Raw genomic sequence first — 22,868 nt, 5'->3', positions numbered from 1 at the left:
AGGACCTTATCTAAGCAGTAGTTCCACGGAAACTTAAAGAGAAATATGTATTGGGAAGGGGAGGAAAGTAGCCCTAAGTAATAGCCCACTTCTCCACTTATTTGTTTGATTCTCTCTGAATTCAGGAAGATACCTACAGTAAAAACAATAATCTGCAAACTCCTGAGAGGAATCATTCTTTTCATGAAGAGAAAGTTGTCACATTTTTTAGAATTAGCAAGGTGATATAGCAAGACTTCATTTTTTTTTTTTTTTTTTGTCTTCACTAAAACTCTTAGGGGAAGAACATATAGATCATGAGGTAAAATAGTGATGTCTTTCTTTTTTAAATTGTAATGGTGTTGTGTTGGTATTTTACTGAAAAGTTGAGAAAGATTCCTCAAATGCTAGTCACGTGCTTTTTTACTATATTATCCTACGTTTTGTGTTTTCTTTGTTTTTGATTTTACTGTAAGATCGAGTGCTGGCCAAAAAGGGATCAGACCACAAGCATTTGACCAAAGCCTTATTGGGATCAGCTCTCGGAAGAGGTTCACCAGTCCACCAAAGTAAAGGGCAGGGCCGGGGGGAGTTGCGCTGGGACTCCAACCATGAGGCGTTTCTGTACCCTGGGGTAGGCAGAGGGGTGGGCTCAGGGCTGGACGTGTCTTCCTGCGGTTGGCTGGAGACCCTGCTGGGACCTGTGTCCTTCTGAGATTGGCTGGGGATCCCGCTGAGTGACAGGCGGGTGCAAGACGCCATTAAGGTTTATCTGTCGGCTTCTGATTGGTTGCTCTTTGGCGCCCACGGGCTGCCTGATGCCCTGTCCCCATTCAGTCACTTCTGACCAACCCAACATTTATTGTACTAGGAACTGAACCCAGGGACTCTTTACAACTGAGCTACATCCATAGCCCTCCTTAGTTTATTTTTAAGACAGGATTTAATCAAGATTTCCAGATCTGCTTTAAACCTGTGGTCCTCCTGCTTCCACCTCTAAGGTTGCTGTGATTATAAACTTGTTCCTTGTACCTGGCTTCAAATGTTTTTTTAAACTAGCAAAATATTTATGAAATATCAGGATAGTTTCATAAAATATTATTAATAGTCTTTGCAGTGCTACCAATAGAATTTTGAGAGAAGTTGCTTTTAAAATTCTCATTCAATGCATTTAATGATTGAATGGAACATCAATAGCTTTTCAAAGAGATGTGTATGCACATGTATGTGTATATTTATGTACGTATATGTCCATGTGTGTAGAAATTAAATGTTTATGTGAAACAGAGTAATACAATTACCTTTGTATCAGTAATTTCTTAATATATTCCTACTACAGAAATAATTACCAATCAAATGGTGTAAACTATATGATCTATGAGCATGTATTTACTTGCTTTGTTACAAGAGAAAGCCTGGAACAGAAGGAACTCAGAAAGTACTTGCTAAATGACAAATTAGAAATTGTCATATTGTCTGAAAATAGACATATATACTGATAATATACAAATAAAAAGCTTAGTCCTAGTAGGAAAAGAGAAGTTGAATTTTTATTTATTTCATGGTTGGTTCCATCTAGAACATTCCAACAGAGATTGCAATTAGCAGTTAAACTAGTGAAGCATTTTGTAGGTGTGTCACAAACATGTGTTCATTTAACAAGAAAAGCAATTCTTCAGATCTTTGGAAGAATTTCCATGTACTTCTTCCCCTTTCCTCCTCCCCAGTCTAGTCAGAGCACATAGGATAAGCAAGTAACAAGTGAACTAGAAAGACTATTAGTATAGCATTTAAAATAATAAGAATAGAAATAAAATCATATTCTGTGACCCAGAACAGTGTTGTAATTAAATTTACTGAGGCAGAAAATTTACTTTAGGGATTAATATTACCTTTTGGCTATTTAATGCATTTCAGTATAAACACCAATCCATATTATCTTTCCATCTGTTCTAATAACATGTTTACTCCAAGTGTCTTCTTAAAAAAAGAAACCACTACGTGTAAATCTGAAGATGTGTCTGTAACTAAGTTTTACTCAAAATTATTTTAACTTTAATTCCTCTCCAAAAGTTTATTCAAAAAAACTAAAGCAAAATTAATTTGTAATAGCACAAAAAGAATAAAAAGGTCATGGAAGACTGGACTTTCCTTTATTAGAAAATATTGAGATACATGTTAAAGAAAACCATTTATTCTCTCTGTTCTGTGAGGGAGAGTGTAACTTACCTGACTTCTTTCTCCTGCTGAAGGAGGAGGGATGAAATTATTTCCTTGCTAATTGTATAGTTCTACCTCTTCCCTTATCAGTGTCTTTGGAATCTCCCTGCTCTACTCTTGATCTTGTTTATATTAAGTGTTCCCATGAGCAAGTTCTGCGATTTTTTTTATCAGGTCCTATTATGATAGGTATGTCTGATGAATCTTAATTTTCTATCTTTTCTCTTTAAAAATAAGAAATGAATTATCCTTCCATTTTCTTCATTAGTCACATGAGTAATCTAATCTTGCCAGATGCATTCATTCCAGGTATTATGCCCAGTATAAAAGCAACTTCCTGAAAATAAAAGGTTTAGGCACATATTGTGGTGATGCAATAATTTTGTAATGTTGAATCTGCTCACTGGCAGCTAGAATTTCTACACTGCAGGGTAGTGTATGTTGTAGTTTTATGTTAGCGCAACCAATTTGTTTGTCTAGATTATCTCATAGGACAGCAAAATTATACAGCAGCAAAATGGAAGTTGTATTTTAATGCCTTCACAAGAGATTCTTGCCCCTTATAATTATAGTCATCAAAATGGTTATCTTTTCTCTTTTGTATGACCTTGAAAAGCAAAATGATGTGTGCTTTTGTCTAAGTGCTTAATCTTCTAACACTGTGGATTTAGTTTTGGTTTCATTTACTCATTTGCTCAGAAAGTTTGACTTGTCAGCTACTCTGCTCAAGGCAAAGTGCTTGGAAGGTGTAAGTCATGAATAGACATGTTGTAAGAGTTCTCATGGAGTCTACTTTCCATATTTTACAAAACAGGGATATAATGCTTACACTATTTTACAACTTTGTACTACCATGATACCACAGGATTAAAATTTTTATGCTGTAAATTATTATTTTAAAATAGAATGTTTATGTAATATTTCCATTATGCTATATGTTTGGATAAATCATACTATACTAAACCAATTTCTTATTTTTGATAGTTCAGTTGTTCTCAACTTTTCAAAATTATGACAATGATATTTCAATGACCAACTATGCATTCACTTTTAATATATATTTTGACATTTTGCAGATTAATTTAGGGGTCAAATTTTTATCTTTTTAAAAACCACTTATATATATATTGCCAAGTACTTATACTTGGTGGTGCAATTCAGTTATTCTGCATATTTCTTGGTTGGTTTAGTGCAAGAAAGCTGTACATGTGGAATTTAGATATATGCAACTTTCTGTCATTGTGCAAAAATACCTGGAATAAACACATTAAAAGAGGAAAGATTTCTTTTGGCTCACAGTGTTAGAGATTTCAGTCTGTGGTCACTTGGCTATATTATTTTGAGCCTGTGGTCAGGCAGAACACCATGGCAGAGAGCTTGTGGTAGAGGAAAGCTGCTCACCTCATGACACCTGGGAAGAGAAGCAAGAGGCAAGAGAGAGAGGAAAAAGGAGGGTTCCCAATATAGCCTTCAAGGGCACATCCCCAGTGACCTACTTCCTCCAACAAGTCCCACCCTATAAAGCTCCCACCACCTCCTGATAGTACCAGTAGCTGCAGACCAAGACCTCAACTCATTAGGCTTTAAGGGTTATTCTAGATTCAAACTATAACATGTAACTTTAATACTAAAATTGTAATTGGGAAGTAAAAACAATTTCTATAACATAATCACTTTTGTTTTTTCTAGATTTTAAGGTATTTTTATTCTCCCAACTGAAAAAGAAATTTAGATGAGTCATCTTGACATGTACATTAACACATTATTAGTTTCTAGTCTATCTGAAAGTATGATAGTTACTGAAGCACAGTAATTGATTTTCATAGCAATGACCTTATTGAATCATAAGATTATTTTCAGTTTCTTTGATAATAGTTATAGGTTATTTTAAAACTGATTACTTATATTAGAAGGCCATCACATCTTTCTGAGTGTTTGTAAAATATTATTGTCATTTGATAAAATGTGTTTTCATCTCCTTAGTATCTTACTGATTTGGAAGGTAGTGGGTATTCTTTTCTGAACATAGGCTTTTTGCATCTATCTCATACTGATCAATATCTTTGGAGTTTTCAGGAAGAGAGAGCAAATGTGAGAGAGTGAAAAAGTTAGAATGTACCTCAGATGTCTGTAATGCTACCTAAAGTTACTGGAAGTTAATAACTTCCATCTTTTAACTAAAATATGTAAAAGTACTCTTATTTCCTATCTGAATTACATTGCCACCTCAGGTCAGATAAATGGCAAATTTGAATGAAACATATTATAGCTGTTTCTCTATTTGAATAAATTATTTTATCATTAATTTTTACTGACTCATAAAAAATTGAACATATTTATGGGGTTCCATGTGATGTTTTGATATATACATGCATTGTGTACTATTCAAATCAAAGTAAACTTGTCTATTTCCTCATTTATTCTTTCTCTATGGTGAAAACATTAAAATTGTTTCTTCTGCCTTTTTTGAAATAAACAGTACATTATTCTTATCTATAGTCACTCTACTATGCACATCAGAAATTCTTATTCCTATCTAACCTTAGCTTAGTACCACTGATCCATCTTTTCCCATTCTACCCTTTCCCCTCTCTTCCCTGCCACAGGTAAACAGATTCTTATTGTCTAAAACTTTGAATTGAAGACATTTATAAATAATAAAAGACATTAGAAAGTCTTAGTTCTAAAGGTGATCTTTAAAAATGTTCTTTTTAGTGATTGAACATTTGAAGAGTTCACTAATAGTTGCTTCAATCAAGACAATTGTGGGGTTTTTCCTTGCCTGAGTAATCATGCATTTACAAATTTAAGTGATATATCCCAAAATTTACAGAAGTATGTGAATAATCTCAATCTTAATGTGGTATGTATGTAAGATTTAATTGCAAATATTACACTATTGAAATATGTGAAATTTTTTATCAGAAAATTAGACTAATACATTAACTTATTTATTGTTCATAATGATTAACCCCATTCTTAATTAGACTGTAATTATCCTTTTATTTTGATATTGAATTCTTATAAAATACATCTGCCATTATACTTTTCATTCTTTAAGGATAAACTGCTATCTGGGTTATTGGATGGGCAATTGATTTAATGGATACCTATAATAACAAAATTAATGAATTTTTTTGTGCTCTAAATTTCTTTAAAAATAACATACACAAAACAGGAATTAGCACCCAGGTATGAAAAATTCACATTTCTCAAATAGTAATAACAGTTGATTCTTGAGTGCTTATTATGTATCAGACACTATTTTTATTTACATTTAAAGTATGAACTACTACCTCTTCTTTGAGAAGGGTGCAAATGTACTTCTCATGTTGTGAACAAGGAAATTGAACACTAATACATTACATAAATTGTCTACGTCCTTGCTGCTTATAAATGGCAAATTCTGGATTCAAGTCCAGGCAGGGAGACTTGCAAATACATGACATTAAACACCATGCCATGTGGTATTTTGCCTAATATGTACGCGGCCATAGAAGGAATAGTAATAAAAACTACAATTCTAGATTTCAATTAAAATTCTCCTGATAATCAGGAGCTTCATCCATTCATAATATATTAACCAGTTAAGAGCACTTTTTAATCCTTTATCTCAGGTAAGCCTCAAGTAATCTTATATAATAATTGTGTTTCTAAAATTAATAAAACTAAAACTTGGATGTGAACCCAGAACTACTCCGTAAAAATAGAGCATCTTCTTTCTACAACACAGACAAAAAAGTGCCTGAAAGTGATTTTTTTCTTGTGATGTCCTTTAAAAATATCTCCTAAATGCATATGAAATAAAAAAGAAAATTCATTATGAATTAAGTCTTCAGTGTTTAATATCATATTTGTTTCTCATATACAGATTTAACTGAATGAGGCAGAGTGTAATTTAGCATTGGGTGAATTATGTGCTGAGTGCATGTTCAAACGTTCCATTTATCATGAGAGTTGAAATACTGTTTATAAGAGAATCAGTACTTTTACAAAAAAGGCAACGTAACTATTCAACAAAGCTGTTTCTTAATTACTTTATAAAAGCTGAACTAGAATTATACAATGCTTTTATGAGGTCATACCAATATGTCAAAGTACCATAAAATGTGGACCAAAATACTTAAGAAGAGAAAAATCTGATTACTTACTAGAAAGGGTGTAAGTTTGATTTTAAAAACCTGATTTTAAAAGATTCAGGCAATTGAGAAATAATATTATGAGCGGGGTGTGTTGGCTCACACTTATAATCACAGATATTGGAGAGCCTGAGGCAGGACAATTGCAAATTTGGGGCCAGTCTGGTCAATTCAGCAAGATCCTGTCTCAAAAATCAAAACAAACCAAAAACAAGGAGGCTGGTGATGTAGCTCAGTGTTAGAGCATGACTAAGTTCAAAGTAGTATAACGAGTAGTACAATTTTAAATATTTTCAGCTTCACAGGTGACTTTACATTTAATATGTAATATATGTAATATGCTTTACTTCATCTTAAATAATTTGGAGGGAATATTATGCATATCAAATCTATTTTTAATTGTAAGGTTTTAGGAAATTTACATTTACAGTGAAGAGTAATGTAATTGCAATATGATCTACCATTCTACATAAAAAGAAGTCCATCAGTAGAAATAAGAAACTGATACATATACATTCCCGAATTCTCCTGCAAAACAGAAACTGGAATCTTTTTTTTTTCCTTATGAAAAACATTTATTTTAAAATTTGAGTCAGAAAAGCTTTATTTTGACCACGAAATTCAATCAAGCTAAATAAAATATAAATTTCTTCTTTTTTCTTTTTTTCTTGTAAACAAACAGGGTACAACTTGTTTCTCTGGTTGTACATGAAGTAGAGGCATACCATTTGTGTAATCATACATTTACATAGGGCAATGATGTTTGACTCATTCTGTTCTTTCTCCTTCCCCCCACTCCTCCCACCCCTCTTTTTCTTCTATATAGTCCATCCTTCCTCCATTCTTGCCTCCCTCCCACCCCCCATTATGTATCTTCATCTGCTTATCAGTGAGATCATTTGTCCTTTGGTTTTTTGGGACTGGCTTATCTCAGCACGATATTCTCCAGCTTCATCCATTTGCCTGCAAATGCCATAATTTTATTCTTCTTTATGGCTGAGTAATATTCCATTGTGTATATATACCACAGTTTCTTTATCCATTCATCTGTTGAAGTGCATCTAGGTTGGTTCCACAATCTGCCTATTGTGAATTGAGCAGCTATGAACATTGATGTGGCTATATCTCTGTACGCTGATTTAAGTCCTTTGGGTATAGGCCAAGGAGTGGGATAGCTGGTCAAATGGTGGTTCCATTCCAAGTTTTCTAAGGAATCTCTAAACTACTTTCCTGAGTGGCTGCACTAATTTGCAACTCCAGCAGCAATGTATGAGTGTACCTTTATCCCCCCATCCTTGCCAACACCTGTTGTTGCTTGTATTCTTGATAATCACCATTCTAATTGGGGTGAGATGGAATCTTAGGGTAGTTTTAATTTGCATTTCTCTTATTACTAGAGATGTTGAACAATATTTCATATATTGTTGATTGCTTGTAGATCTTCTTCTGTGAAGCATCTGTTCATTTCCTTAGCCCATTTGTTGATTGGATTATTTATATTCTTGGTGTAGAGTTTTTTGAGTTCTTTATAGATTCTGGAGATTAATGCTCTATGTGTGGCAAAAATTTTCTCCTACTCTGTAGACTCTCTCTTTACATTGCTGATAGTTTCCTTTGCTGAGAAAAAGCTTTTTAGTTTGAATCTATCCCAGTTGTTGATTCCTGCTTTTATTTCTTTATGACCGCCCACCGCCCACAGGCGGTGGGCAATCACAATGCGTACACTTTTCTTGATCACAGGAACCAAAAAAGGGCTTTATTCCACAAGTCTCCGACTTATATTGAGAACATCAGCCTATCAGAGAGTAGACTACCAGGAAAGTCAGCCTATCAAGGAACAGTCTCCAGGCAGATACCAGGATCGCCTCATGTACAACAGCCAACCAGAGTTACTTCCTAAAACTTGTATATGAGTGCAGCTATGTCTGGCAAGCTGCCAGGCGCCATCTCAGAGATCAGGCCACGGTGCAGCTCTGGGGCCCTCAGAGCCCGCCCCTGACATCTCCCCCTTATTCTTTAAATAAAGAAAAGATGACTTGGGACCATGCCTGTCTTAGGTTGTCCATGGCAAATTACATCCTTACCCGTCATTGGAATTCTGACATCCAGGCGTCAGAACCCTGTCTTAGGTTGGTATGCATTTCCACGGATCTTATCCGTCTTTGACTACTGGTCCAGCATGCTTAGCCATATTTGGGGGGGTGTGCCTGTCTCAATGGCTGTCAAAGCCTGTACTATAGCCCATCGATGATGTCGGGCATCTTGGCGAGCTCTGATTTGGCTGCGTATAACATAGGCTATCCCTAAGCAGATAATAATCAGAACAGCTACTGTTCCAGCCCACTGTTTTGTCAATCCCAGGGCTTTAGATAACAAAGAGAACATCTCAGATACCGATGTAACTGAACCCTGGTGGCATTGACTCTGAGTATCAAACGTAGATGACCAATTTTTAGATAACATAATCACAGAGCTAAGGTTATTATAAGCAATAGGGGTGACACACACTGCTCTTAAAGGATAAACACATCCCAGTCCCAAAAGTTCTTGCAAGATATCTACTTGTTCTTGTAGTAAGTCCACTCTTTGATTTACAAGGAGTATGCCTGCTGTTAGATGTTGGTTTAGGGTCTCTTTAGTCTGTAAGGCTGTAGCTGTATTTTCGGCCACGTGATTGACTGCTGTTGCTGTAGGTATGGCAGTTGCTAGTGCTGCTGTTGCAGAAACCACTATTGCAGTGACCATAGCCGCTGTGATGCCAAATTCTCTCCTGTTTCTTGATAGTAACACTGGCAATTCCGCATCAGTAACAGAGACTGGGACTGGTAGGAAGGTAGGAACACACATTAAGACTGCCAGCGGGAACCTAGAAGCATTCCAACATTGAGAGAGATAGCATAAATCTGAAGTACAATTGAGAGACGCGGTTGTTTCATTAGTTCAATGTTGTAGAATTAACATGGAATTGTTGATGATAATTTTTTGCTGCCTCAAACGCAGAAAAAATATGGGGATACATTATTCCCTAGGGCTAAAGGTCCAGGTAAATTGGTTGGAAAATTATTATGAAGGCCTGGAATAATCAAAAGCTGAGCTATGCGCTCCCCAGGTGATATGGAGATAATTCCTTGAGGAGAATGTGCAAGAACTTTAATTTCTCCTGTAAAATCAGAGTCAATAACTCCAGGGATAACTATAAGTCCCCTGAGTGCACTAGAGCTCCTACCTAATAAAATTCCAACAGTATCAGGAGGTAAGGGACCTTTTAGGTCTGTAGGGATAGGTTGTACTCCCATTTCTGGAGTTAGTATTGCTCTGGCGGTGGCACAGAGGTCCAATCCTGCGCTCCCTGTGGTGGCTCTCCTTGGCTTGTCAACGGTTGGTGAGTCCTGTGTACCTGTTGAATCACCCCGTATACTTTTGAGGGGCCCCGGGGAGCTGGGCCCCAACTCCCGTTTTTTGTCTGTCCATGAGGGGGCAGAGGAACTCCATCTATATCTATCATAGATCTACATTCAGATGCCCAATGATTACCTTTTCTACATCTAGGACAACGTTGAGGCTTAGGTCTTCTAGGGGGTCGATTAGGGTCCCTTAATTGTGGACAGTCCTTTTTGAAATGTCCAGGTTGTTTACAATAAAAACAAGTTCCTGGAGGCCCTCCTATAGGACCTTGTAATCCTTGTGCAATGGCTGCTGCCATAACTTCTCCTTGAATCACAGTCTCATTGATATCTCTACACACTTTGATATATATACTTAAATCCTTACTTTTCCAGGGACGAATGGCGTCCATACACCATTTATTAGCCTGTTCATAAGCTAACTGTTTTACCAAGGGCATAGCTTGATCCACATCCCCAAAGATGCGACCTGCTGTTTGCATCAACCTCGCTACGAAATCAGCGTATGGCTCGTTTGATCCCTGAATAACTTTTGACAGTTGACCTTGCAAGTCCCCACTCCTTTGTATACTTTTCCATGCTTTTACAGCGGCTGCAGAAACCTGAATGTACACTGCAGGATTATAGCCAATTTGAGCCTGTTGTCCTGTGAATACTCCCATTCCCATAAGCATCTCTAAATTCCACTGAGGATTTCCTGTTGCAGCATTGCGGCGTGCAGTATCGTTGGAATGCTCCTGCCACGCCGTTTTCCAAACCAGATATTGCCCCCCTGACAACGTGGCTCGTGCCATGTTACCCCAATCATCAGGAGTAAGATTCATTCCCCCTATGGATTCTACAAGTGATAAAGTAAAGGCTGCTTGGGGGCCATAGGTCATTACAGCCTCTTTTAATTGTTTTACTAATTTAAAATCTAAAGGTTGATGATATCTCTGATTATTTTGATCCTCAAACACTGGGAATGCTGTTGCATCTTGTTGTAGGAAGTCCCATCCTGTTGAATTGGAATTAGGATGGCTACAATAACATTTTTGTCCCCCTAAATGCTCATAATTATATGGTGGGGGAGCAGACGGCGTAAGTCTGTGAGTTCTCCTTTTAACTGCTACATTTGATTTAGTAGATCCTGTAATAGCAAGATTTTTTGTTCTATATAGTAAATCCTCCTCTTCATCTGAACTATCCTCACACCCAGTTTCATTTTCCTTGTCTGTCTCTGATCTTATTGACGCCCTTTCTGATGCTTTAGACCTTTCCTTTTATTTCCTCCAAAACCTCTTCCCCTTGTTTTATTGCCTCTCTGCATTTGGTATTAGGAGTATCTAAACACCCTCTAACTAACATCCATATGGCCATGGTTCCCAGGGGTAATGGTTTTACTCTCTCTGTCGCTCTCAAATCCTCCCCTAGAAGCTCCCATTGAGGGATATTCAGTAATCCCTCATCCAAGAACCATGGCGCAATATCTTCCACTGTGCGTAAAAAGTTTCGGGCTGTTTTAGTTTCAAGAGGAATTCCATTGGCCCGGAGCAAATCCTTTAAGGGACCTTCCATGCGCATTCGTGACATTTCAGTGCCCATATTTCTCTATTAAACTAACAATGCAAAGCACTTTAACTAGCAAAACAAAAGCAAAAGCACTTACAAACACTCAATCTCCCACGCTTATCCTGAGAACTTTAACTCGTCGCTTCCCACGAACTTTAACTCCTCACTTTTCCCGTGAACTTTACCTGTGAACTTTAATTTGTCGCTTTTCCTGCGAACTTTAACTCGTCACTTTTCCCATGAACTTTAACTCCGTTGCTTCCTGCCAACTTTAACTCCGTCGCTCCCCGCGAACTTTAACTTGTCGCTTCCCGTGAACTTTAACTCTGTCGCTTATCCAGCGAACTTTAACTCGTCACTTATCCAGCAAACTTTAACTTGTGGCTTATCGAGCAAACTTTAACTTGTCGCTTACCCTGCGAACTTTAACTCGTCGCTTACCCTGCGAACTTTAACTCATCGCTTATCCAGCGAACTTTAACCTGGCCAGACTGTACTTTACTTTCCCTGTATTTACCTGATCAGTTTCTTCTTTATAACTCGAGGGTCCCGGGTTTTGGCACCACTTATGACCGCCCACCGCCCACAGGCGGTGGGCAATCACAACGCGTACACTTTTCTTGATCACAGGAACCAAAAAAGGGCTTTATTCCACAAGTCTCCAACTTATATTGAGAACATCAGCCTATCAGAGAGTAGACTACCAGGAAAGTCAGCCTATCAAGGAACAGTCTCCAGGCAGATACCAGGATCGCCTCATGTACAACAGCCAACCAGAGTTACTTCCTAAAACTTGTATATGAGTGCAGCTATGTCTGGCAAGCTGCCAGGCGCCATCTCAGAGATCAGGCCACGGTGCGGCTCTGGGGTCCCTCAGAGCCCGCCCCTGACATTTCTTGTGCTTTGGGAGTCATGTTAAGGAAGTCTGATCCTAAGCTGACATGATGAAGATTTGGATCAACTTTATCTTCTATAAGGTGCAGGGTCTCTGGTCTGATTCCGAGGTCCTTGATCCATTTTGAGTTTTGTGCAGGGTGAGAGATAGGGGTTTAGTTTCATTCTGCTGCATACAGATTTCCAGTAGAAACTGGAATCTTGTGGCTTAGATATGAGGGTGTCCCCCAAAAGTTCAGGTGTGAGGCAATGCAAGAATTTTCAGAGGCGAAAAGATCAGATTATGAGAGGTGTAACTTAGTCAGTGAATTAATTCAATAGTGTGGGTTCATTGGGTGGTAGCTATAGGCAGGTTGGATGTGGCTGGAGGAGGTGGGTCCCTGGCTGTGTGCCCCTTAGATTTATATTTTGTCTCTGGTGAGTGGAGCTTTCCCTGTGCTTCCTGCTTGTCATGTCATGAGCTGCTTTTTTTCCTCCACTCCCTTCAGCCATGATGTTCTGCCTCACCTCGAGCTATGGAATTGGTGATCACAGTGACAAAAAAGCTTACTGGCTAAAACAGTAGAATATTATTTATTATGATATGTACAGTATCTTATGAAACATTTATTTTAATCAAGCAAATGTTATTAGCATGAAGAGTAATGAAATGAGTGACACCCATAAAGGATAGACCACTATTTGTATGAACATGTCATACAGAATGTACAGAAGCATTCTGAGTGCCTCTTCAGAAGTCTAGACTCCTTAAGAAAATAGCTTTTCAGAAGGGAAGATGCGTGTTCAAGATTGAAAACATCGTAAATGGCATGAACGATACCCAGGTTTGCAGAAGCTGAGTCCTATTCTCTTTTATAGATATCTGAATGTGTTGTTGGTATAACCTCTTACTGAAATATCTTAACCAAATTTTTGTCAATTATTTTGAAATTCATAGTTAGCAAAACTCTCTGAGAATTGTATAAGATAGACTCAAAGTAGTTCAATTTGTTATTAACCATTATCTTGTCCACATAAGATAATATTCTTTGCTTTTTAAATGGAGCAGAATTTGATGTGGATAGACCTTGCTGTGATCTGACTGCTGAGATTTTGTTGGAGGTAGTGTGAGTCTGCTAATACACTATCAGCTCATTTTATTTGCTGGTCACAGAATTTATTTGCTTTCATTCACAGTACTTTTCCCATTTTCAGAACAATGTGCCCGCATGATCTAACAACTATGAGATTAAATCCTGAACTTCAACTATGATTTTACTTTTAAAACTGATCTAAGTTTCTTCATTATATGTTCTTACCTTTGCAAAATAGCCAACCAAATTTTAAATTAAACATATTCAGAACATATCAGTGTTCATAATGACTGTGACAGCTATATATTTAATTACTGAAGTGCTTATATGTTCCTACACCTTTGTTATAATAATATATATTATATGAGCAAGCATTTTCAAAACATGTATGATATCTAAAAATATAATAAAAGTTTAGTCTTCATACAATTATTATCTGGTGCATGTGGTATATTTTTCATTTTTTTTCCTGAGAATTTTTGGAAGCAATATTCACTATGTTAAAACTTGATGCACTTTTATTTCACCAGTAGTGACAAAAACTCTCTTCAGTGTCCAGATGAGGTCAGGGGCAGTAAACAACTTACCCAAAGAGATGGGAGAACTCTGATTCAAGCCAGGCCTGCCTAACTACAGAGCCAGAGCTTTTCAAAGACCATTACATGCAATAACACAGGAGATTCCATTGCCAATTTACAGTCTGATCTTTAGCCAGTGACTGTAAAATCCAAAAGATTGCATGTGGTTTCTATTTAGTTTCTTCTTAAACTTTGCCCCATAAGCTTCTTATTCATGACAGAAAGGTTTCATATCCTCTCTCCTGCCCTGCTTCTTTCCCTTCTTATACTTCTAATAGACCATTTACAACAGGAAAAAATATAAATTTTGCTAACATTTTAATTTCATTATCATTAATAACTGTTGATGAAAATTTTAGAGAAAAGCAAAGTAAATGCTAAAGAAATGGTCTGAATAAAAGATATATAAGAAACTGTTGACAATCTCTGAAGTATTTGGAGTAATAGAGTTAGATTCAGCTCTAAAGTTAGAGTTACACAACAGCTTGTGGCACAAAATTACTACTGATGAGAAGTGCTTTTCCTTTTGAAGGGAGAAATAAAATGGTCTGTGAAAGAGAAATAATTGAAAAGAGGACAAAGGAGGGAGAATACTGAGAAGATGTAAATTGTAGAGCAAGTAATTAGAAGTTAATTTGAAAACTCCACTGTCGGGTGCTTGATCTAATTATGTGCTTTGTGTACCACATGTTATTAAACATCAACCAAACATGGCTAGCCTACCATGGCAAAATAGCTGGAGAAATAGGAAAATAATAAAATGAATTTAAAAAGTCATGCTAGGTGTATGACATTGAGTTGTAACACATCAGAACTAATTTGACAGTTATCTAAATATTTAATCATATTATAAGAACTTGTTTCTTCTTTCTACAACATTGTAAATCAGAGTGATGTCTATACTTTTGATGCATCCAGTACTAAAAAGATTTCAGATATAAATTATATTTTGTTTAGCACTCATAATTTGAATGTAGCATCATATCATGGTATTAACAATTAACATTTTGGATTACTATTCGTCTAACCATCACATCTCCAAGTGAAATGTTTGATGGAAGTTGACCCTCAGGGGCCATTCTAAAGCTTGATATTCTGTGGGACTATTGCAATAATATGTTTTGTTCATTCACAAAGGAATTATTGGGCAGGTATACAGAGTCATCATTTAGGTGACAAGACACTTGAAATACAATACTTTTTTAAGTCAGTAGTCATGGCAAATTCAGTAAAATATACATGCTTTATGGCATGGCAGTGAAATATATCTATGTCCATATATTGCAAGGGAATAACTAATACAGTTATTTACAAAAACACAATGTATTATTTGTAGTTATTATTATTATTTACAATTATAAAATAATTTACAAACCTAGGTATTGCATGTGAAATGGATTACAAATGAATAGCTAATAAAGTAATTTAGATTGAACATGATTATGATGGTCACCATGGCATAATACGAACTCTGTATTAAGAACTGAAACCAAGGGCTGGGGATATAGCTCAGTTGGTAGAGTGCTCACCTTGAAAGCACAAGGCCTTGGGTTCAATCCCCAGCACTGCAAAAAAAAAAAAAAAAAAAAAAAAAAAAAAAAAAAAACCCTGAAACCAAAACAGATTATCTTCTATAAAAAGACAAAACAAAATAATGTGAACAAGACATTGAGATATATAACTAGATTTCAGGATTATTGTCATCTTAAAATTTCAGTTTTGTGATGAGTAAAACCAATTGTTAACTACATTATTCTGATAGTCACAGATCATAAAGTATCTATATAGTTGACACCAAAGTTATTACTCTCTACCTTAGTTTTCAACATTAAAAATGAGAAGGCACCCCCATCTTTCACTTAATATTAAAGGGATGCAAACTAGGCTCTTGTTTTAACAATCTGATTCTACCAAGAAGAAAAAGCTAGAGTATTTTGTCCTACTATATTCACCTAATAGAGGGCTGGGATCACAGGGCATTTCACTTTTTTGAAATCTAAGGAAAGACAGATGTCATCATAGAGAGGAAAGGGAGCTCTAGCTTACCTAAAATAGAGCCCCAGAGGAAGACAGGTCTGCCACATGAGCTAAAAAGAATAATTTATCTAAAATATATAACAAATTGCTGAAGAAAGAGTATGAACAGCTGTTGAGTCTAGAACCTCGGGGAACTACAGACATAGGACAGTTCGCATCCTTTAGCATGTTCCTGAGATCTCAAGAGAAAAGAGGTCAGAACAGAGAAGGGAGAAAGCCTTGCTTGAGGAGGAGGGAGCAGTCAATGTTTAGGAAAGTGCAAAGCCACCCAGGATGGAGCTTCCCCATAGAAAAGAAGTCATATATGAATACACCACAGTCAATCTCTGCATCAGGTACAACCACAAGACTGGGATCCTAATTAGAATAAGATGTATCCCATGTTTGTATAAATAAGTCAAAGTATACTCTACTGTTATGTGTAACTAAAAATAACAAAAAAAGTAGAAGGAGGAGGAGGAGAAGAAGGGGAGGAGGAGGAGTAGAAAGAGGAGGAGGACATGAGCTGCTGAAAAAGGACAGAAAACTCTTGTCATTAAATCCACAGGAAAGAAACCATTGAACCTGGGGTAACAAACTGAATAAAGTCTTTCCACCTTTGAAGAAGGAGGCAGGATTTGGATTTTAGATAAAAGAAAGCTTAGTGTTTCAAATCCATTTAAAGGGTGGCTTTTATCCTAAAATAAGTTTAAAAAGAAAGGCAGGATATAATCGTACAAATACAACACTGCAAAAATGTCCTGGTTTCTTTCAAACTAAAAACAGATTACTACTGTACATGGGTAGCAGAGAACATATAAATGAAATTTATTGTTGCAATTAAACAGAATTTAAGAAAAAAATTAATCTGACATACATTAATGATGCAGATAATAGCATGTGCATATAGTAATATCTTATAAATGGAAGATGAATCTCATAAAGTTTGTAATTGTATTTCCTTTATATGAGCAAGTCAATTTTCTTTCCTATATGTATATGAGTTTCTGCCTATAAACTAGTATGCACATTGATAGGGTTCCCTGATATTATAAGCAATTAAATCTTTATCTCTGTCCCTCCCCCAGACACATAATTACAAACAATTCATGTACAACTAAATTGCAAAACAACTGATTTTACAAGGACAAAGTAGTAATAGTGAAAATATAAGAGTTTTTGATGTTAGAAAACTGTAGGCAGTGATGACACAAGACTTTGGTGAATTAAAATTTTCACAAAACATGGAGCCCTTAGAATGTGTACTGAAGCTCTCAACTCTAGTGGTACATCAGATTCAGGATGCTGGCTGCTGAAACTCACAAGGCATAAATTGAATCTTCAGGCAGAGGCACTCAGACCTTGAGATGTAAGTAATGAAAGCTGTAAAAGAACTCCTTAATTCATTGACCAAGAGATTAAAAAAATGCACAGTGAATCTGATAAAATGGTCTGGGTAGGTCCTGGGAACAAGAATTACTTAAAATTCTCCAAAGACTTATACTTCCAAGAACATTATATAAAACAATTTTCCCTATTTTTTCTCCTGGTTAAATCTGAATACTCTAAACTTATTAAGTAAAACTTTTATAAGAAAATTTTAACAACTAGAAGGAGAAAAGAAGACCAGTTAGAGACATCACAATCTGAGGAACAACACAGGCTGCATTTCCTTTTTTATTTTTTTCCATTATTTAGTTTTCTTTTTGTTCATGCTTTTGCTTTTGCCCTTTATATCCCATATTTATTGCTAGAAACCCAGAAACACCACTGAGTGCGTGCAAAAAACTACAATAATAAAAACCTGCTTTCTGGAGCTAAGGGTAAAGGTAATGGAGCAGCTTAGAAGGACAAAATCTTCAGTCAATAGTTGCTCTACTACAGCCTAAAACCATAGGAAAAAATGCTTCTACCCCTGCCCTTGTCAGCAAATGGAAACCAAGATTTCCTCCTTCAGTGGGCTGTAACTTGGTGCCAGCACCTTTCCTAAAAAGTGTAGCTATTAGCAAAATGAAGAAAGAAAACAAGTGTTGGTGAGGATGCAAAGAACAGGTAGCCCTTGTACGCTACTGGTGGGAGTGTAAGTTAATACAGCATTTTTACTCTTATGGAAAATAGTATGATAAGTCCTTGGGAAATCAATAAAGATGATTATCATGTGATCCAGTTGTCCTGTTTCTGACCATATACACAAAGGAACTGAAATCTGTGTGCCAAACAGATGTCTACATTCACATTTTTACTGCAGCACTGTTCACAATAACCAAGATGTGGGTGCAAACATTTGAGGTACTTAGCATTGAATGAATGAATAAAGAAAATGTGGGATAAATACAAAATGGAATACTATGCCATCTTTGTAAGGAAGGAAATTCTGTCATTTACAGAACATGGATGAATCTGGAGGAAATTACGTTGAGTGAAATAAAGCAGGCACCATAAGACACATATGTCATGATCTCACTTGTGTGGAATCTAAAAATGTTGATTTCACAGAAATAGAGAGTTGAATGCTGTTTACCAGAGGCTGGAAGAGAAGAATTGATGAGAAAAGAAGAGATGTATGTCAAAGGGTATAACTGCTCAGTGAGACAACAGGAATACTTATCTCTACCAACTTATTGCACAGAAAAGTGACTATTATAAAAAATAATACCTTATATATTTCAAAATTACTGAGTAGATTATAAGTGTATGCATCTCAAAAAATTTACTAAGTATGTATTAGCTTGATTAAATCAATCCAAAATGTAAACATAAATCATCACATAGTGTACTATGAAAGTGACATATGCAATTAGTATTTGCCAGTTGAAAATAAAATAGAAAACAGTACAATGATTTTTTTTAAAAAGAAGGATGAATAGGGACTTGGGATTTTAATTATACCTTGTACTAATGAAGCCCACCCATCTGTGGTGTCAGGGGAGACCAATGGAAGAGCTGATCCTCTTCTAGCAAAATTTCTATGTGGTAGTAATGACTCTAATCCCACATTGTCTGGAGTAGCTGTATTAGCATCAAATGAGGTGGACTTCAGGGCAAAGGAAATTATCAGAGATGAAAAGGGATAATGCATAATTATAAAAGTATTGATCCACCAAGAATATTTGCCAATCCTAAATCCACCAAATGACACAGCTAGAAAATATAAAAAGCAAAACTGATAGAACTGAAAAAAAAAAAAAAGACAAGTCCATGATCATTGGGGACTTCAATGTTTTTCTCTTAAATACTGATAAAACAAGTAGACAGAGTATTAGCAACAACATATAACTCAACGCCATCAGCTGGCAGGATATAATCAACATTTACTGGGTACTCCACCCAAAAACAGAACACAGGTTTTTTTCAAGTACCCAATGAAACATGTATCAAAATAAACCACAGCCATGGTCATTAATAAAATAAGTATTTGAGCATTAGAATAATTTTTCAAGTGTTCTTGGACTTCAGTTAATCAAATTAGAAATCAATAATACAACATAACAGGAAATTTCCCAAACACCTAGGTGTTAAACAGTACACTTCTAATAACAGTTCATGGGTCAAAAAGGACATACTTTTCAAGAGAAGACAAAATATGCACTGGACTACATTAGAAAGAATATATAGCATTCCAGAATCTCTAAGACATTGCTGAAACAGCAAGAAGGAAAAGTAACAAGAAGCACATTGGAAAAGAAGAAAATTATCAAATTAATCACTCAAGTGCCTATCGCAGTAGCTTAGGAAAAGAGAAGTACCAAACACAAAGAAGGTATTAAAAAACAGAGAACAAAATTAATGAAATTGAAAATAGAATGGCAATAGAGAAAAATTGGTTTAAAAAGCTAATTTTTTGTAAAGATAAGAAAAATTGACCAGTCTCTAGCAAGAATGATGAGTAATGAGAGAGAAGAAAGAAATTACTAATATCAGTGAGGAAGCAGGTTGTATTACAACTGACCCTGCAGAGATCAAAAGGAAAATAAAAATATTCTGTGAAAGCTTCAATATATATTCATTTGAAAAATTAGGTGAAATAGATCAATTCCTTAAAGTAAACAAATTATCACAACTCACCTAATACATAAAAGATCGTTGAAATAGCCTCATAGGTGTTAAGAAAATTGAATTCATAGTTTAAATCACACCCCGCTTTAAAAAAAAAAAAAAAAAAAAAAAGAAAGAGAGAGAGAGAAATTACCAGGTCCAGATGGTTTCACTAGAGAATTCTATCAAACTTTTCCAGGATTAACACTAATTCTGCTCACATCTGTTCCAGAAAAGAGAAGAGGAAGGAACACTTCCCAAACCTCTTTATGAAGCCAGTGTTGTTCAGATGCCAAAGTAGACAAAGATAGTATGAGCAAAAATAAAACTAGGAACCACTCTCCCTGGTGAATTTAGCTGCAGAACTTCCAAGGTAATTGTGAGGCAGTTGTGGTTGAGTACAACTGAGAGTACCTGGATGAAGCCAGAGGGGGATATGAGCTATCAATATCATGTGCAGTACTGCTGCTTCCTGTCAAGTCACAATATCTTAGGGGCACAAATAACAGGGCTAAAGAATTAACTTGTAATAGTTATCCCATGTTCTTAAAATTTCCCACCCAACCATAGCAAAGAAGGAAAGAAAGGTGGAAAGCAAGTAAACTCTGAAACCTGTATTTGTAGAGTGCCAACCAAAGCTCAGAAAGTTTGGAAATGCAGTTCCAGAAATTGCTGGTGCTCAGTCAAGGATTTGAAGTATCTGATTAATATCAATAAATAATGGCAACAATAGCAATGATATTTGCTACATATTCATCATATATTGGACATTTAAAATACATCTCACAAAAACCCTGTGACAAAGGTTTGTGATCCTTGCTTCATAGATGAGGAAAATGAAGGTCTGTAAGTTGAAACTAGTGCTTCAGGTTATAAGGAGAGAGGGAGGAAACTGCAGTCTGTGCTGTCTGCTCATTACACTGCCCTTAGGATTCTACTCAAGCATAAAAATGTATAATATATATCAGAATTTGATTGTAAGGTTGGGAGCTGATGAAGGAAGGGTGAAAATGGAACAAGAATGAATGTAACTGAGTGCTTTTCTTCTTAGAGCAAAATTTTCAGTTCCCTTTTCCTAACCTTTTCTCTACTATGGGAGAAAAATTAATATTAATTATAATTGTGTGATTTTCTTTGAAACCTGAGGCAAAACATATTTTGAAGTTTATAAGAAAGGGGGAAATGTTGGACAAAGGGCCTTGTAGAGGCTGTTGCAATTTCAGCATATGAGTTTGATTTTCAGGCCTTGATGGTAGTAAAGGCATTTAAAATAACCTCCATTTATGCATAACAAGTACCATGCTAAACGTTTCACAGATATGATTGAGTTTTGCTATTAAAAGCAACAGCTGGAGCTGAATATTCCCATTTAATAAGTAAAATACGTAAGTGTATCAATTATCCATCCACCATAAATAAAGAACAGAAACAGATATATGTTAAGAAACATCCGGGGTGCAGTCGCGCACACCTGTAATCTAAGCGGTTTGGAAGGTTGAGGCCGGAGGATCGTGAGCTCAAAGCCAGTCTCAGCAATGGTGAGGCAGTAAGCAACTCGGTAAGACTCTGTGTCTAAATAAAAAACAAAATAGGGTTGGGAATGTGGCTCAGTAGTTGAGTGACCCTGGGTTCAATCCCTGGTACCAAAAAAATAAAGAAACATATTATCAGTAATTGGGTTATGCCATTGTAGGTCCTGGCTGACTGAAATTCATGGGACAGAACAGTAAGAACAGGAGGTTTAGAAACAGGTTGAAACTCCTGTTCACAGGCAGAATTTCTTCTCTATGGAGGAAAACTCAACTCTGCTCTTAAGGCCTCCAACTGTTTGAATAAGGTCCATCCAGTTTAGCTAGGACGGTCTCTCTTATTTAGTCAACTAATTATCACATCTACAAAACATTTTTATGGTAACGTATTGATTTTATTTGATTGAATAACTAGGGACATAGTCTAGCTAAGAAGACACAACAAAGGACAATCACCATTCTGTGAGAGGTGTTTTAATTTATCCAAGTCTTTTTAACTGGTCTTAATTTTTTTTAATCCTCTAATTGACCATTGTAGAGCCAGGACAGTGTGAGGGAGAATAATTTGAAGCACATACTGACCCAAGGGAATTCAGGACTGTAATACTGCTTTTTAAAACATATTTTAGAAGAGAACGTACAGCATTCTTTTTTATTTTCTTTTTTTATTGTAAACAAATGGAATACATGTTGTTTCACTGTTTGTACATGGAGTAAGGAATACCATTTGTGTAATCATAAATTTACATAGGGTAATGTTGTTTGGTTCATTCTGTTATTTTTTTCCGCCCCAACCCCTCCCACTCCTCTTTTGCCTCTCTATAGTCCTTCCTTCCTCCATTCTTATCCCCCTCCATAACCCTAACTCTAAACCTAACACTAACCCTAACGCTAACCCCTCCCACCACCCATTATATGTCATCATCCACTTATCAGCGAGATCATTTGTCCTTTGGTGTTTTGAGATTGGCTTATCTCACTTAGCATGATATTCTCCAATTTCATCCATTTGCCTGCAAATGCCATAATTTTATCTTTCTTTATGGCAGTGTAATATTCCATTGTATATATATGCCACAGTTTCTGTATCCATTCATCAATTAAAGGATATCTAAGTAGGTTCCACAATCAGGCTATGGTGAATTGAGCAGCTATGAACATTAATGTGGCTGTATCTCTGTAGTATGCTGATTTTAAGTCCTTTGGATATAGGCCAAGGAGTGGGATACCTGAGTCAAATGGTGGTTCCATTCCAAGCTTCCTGAGGAATCTCCATACTGCTTTACAGAGTGGCTGCAGTAATTTGCAACCCCACCAGCAATGTATGAGTGTAGCTTTTTCCCCACATCCTCGCCAACACCTATTGTTGCTTGTGTTCTTGATAATCACCATTTTAATTGGGGTGAGATGAAATCTTAGGGTAGTTTTGATTTGCATTTCTCTTATTACT

At 36.2% G+C, this 22,868-nt stretch overlaps 1 pseudogene; it reads right to left on the bottom strand.

Moving 5' to 3' along the window:
• Positions 1–10,623, bottom strand: part of LOC124964066 (YEATS domain-containing protein 4-like) — a 49,441-nt pseudogene extending 38,818 nt beyond the window's left edge.
• Positions 10,624–22,868: the final 12,245 nt, after the last annotated feature.

The sequence above is a fragment of the Sciurus carolinensis genome, chromosome 14, assembly GCF_902686445.1.
Source record: "Sciurus carolinensis chromosome 14, mSciCar1.2, whole genome shotgun sequence".
NCBI classification, from domain to species: domain Eukaryota; kingdom Metazoa; phylum Chordata; class Mammalia; order Rodentia; family Sciuridae; genus Sciurus; species Sciurus carolinensis.
Note: the sequence above shows the minus strand (reverse complement) of the source record. Positions and strands in the feature narration are given on the sequence as shown.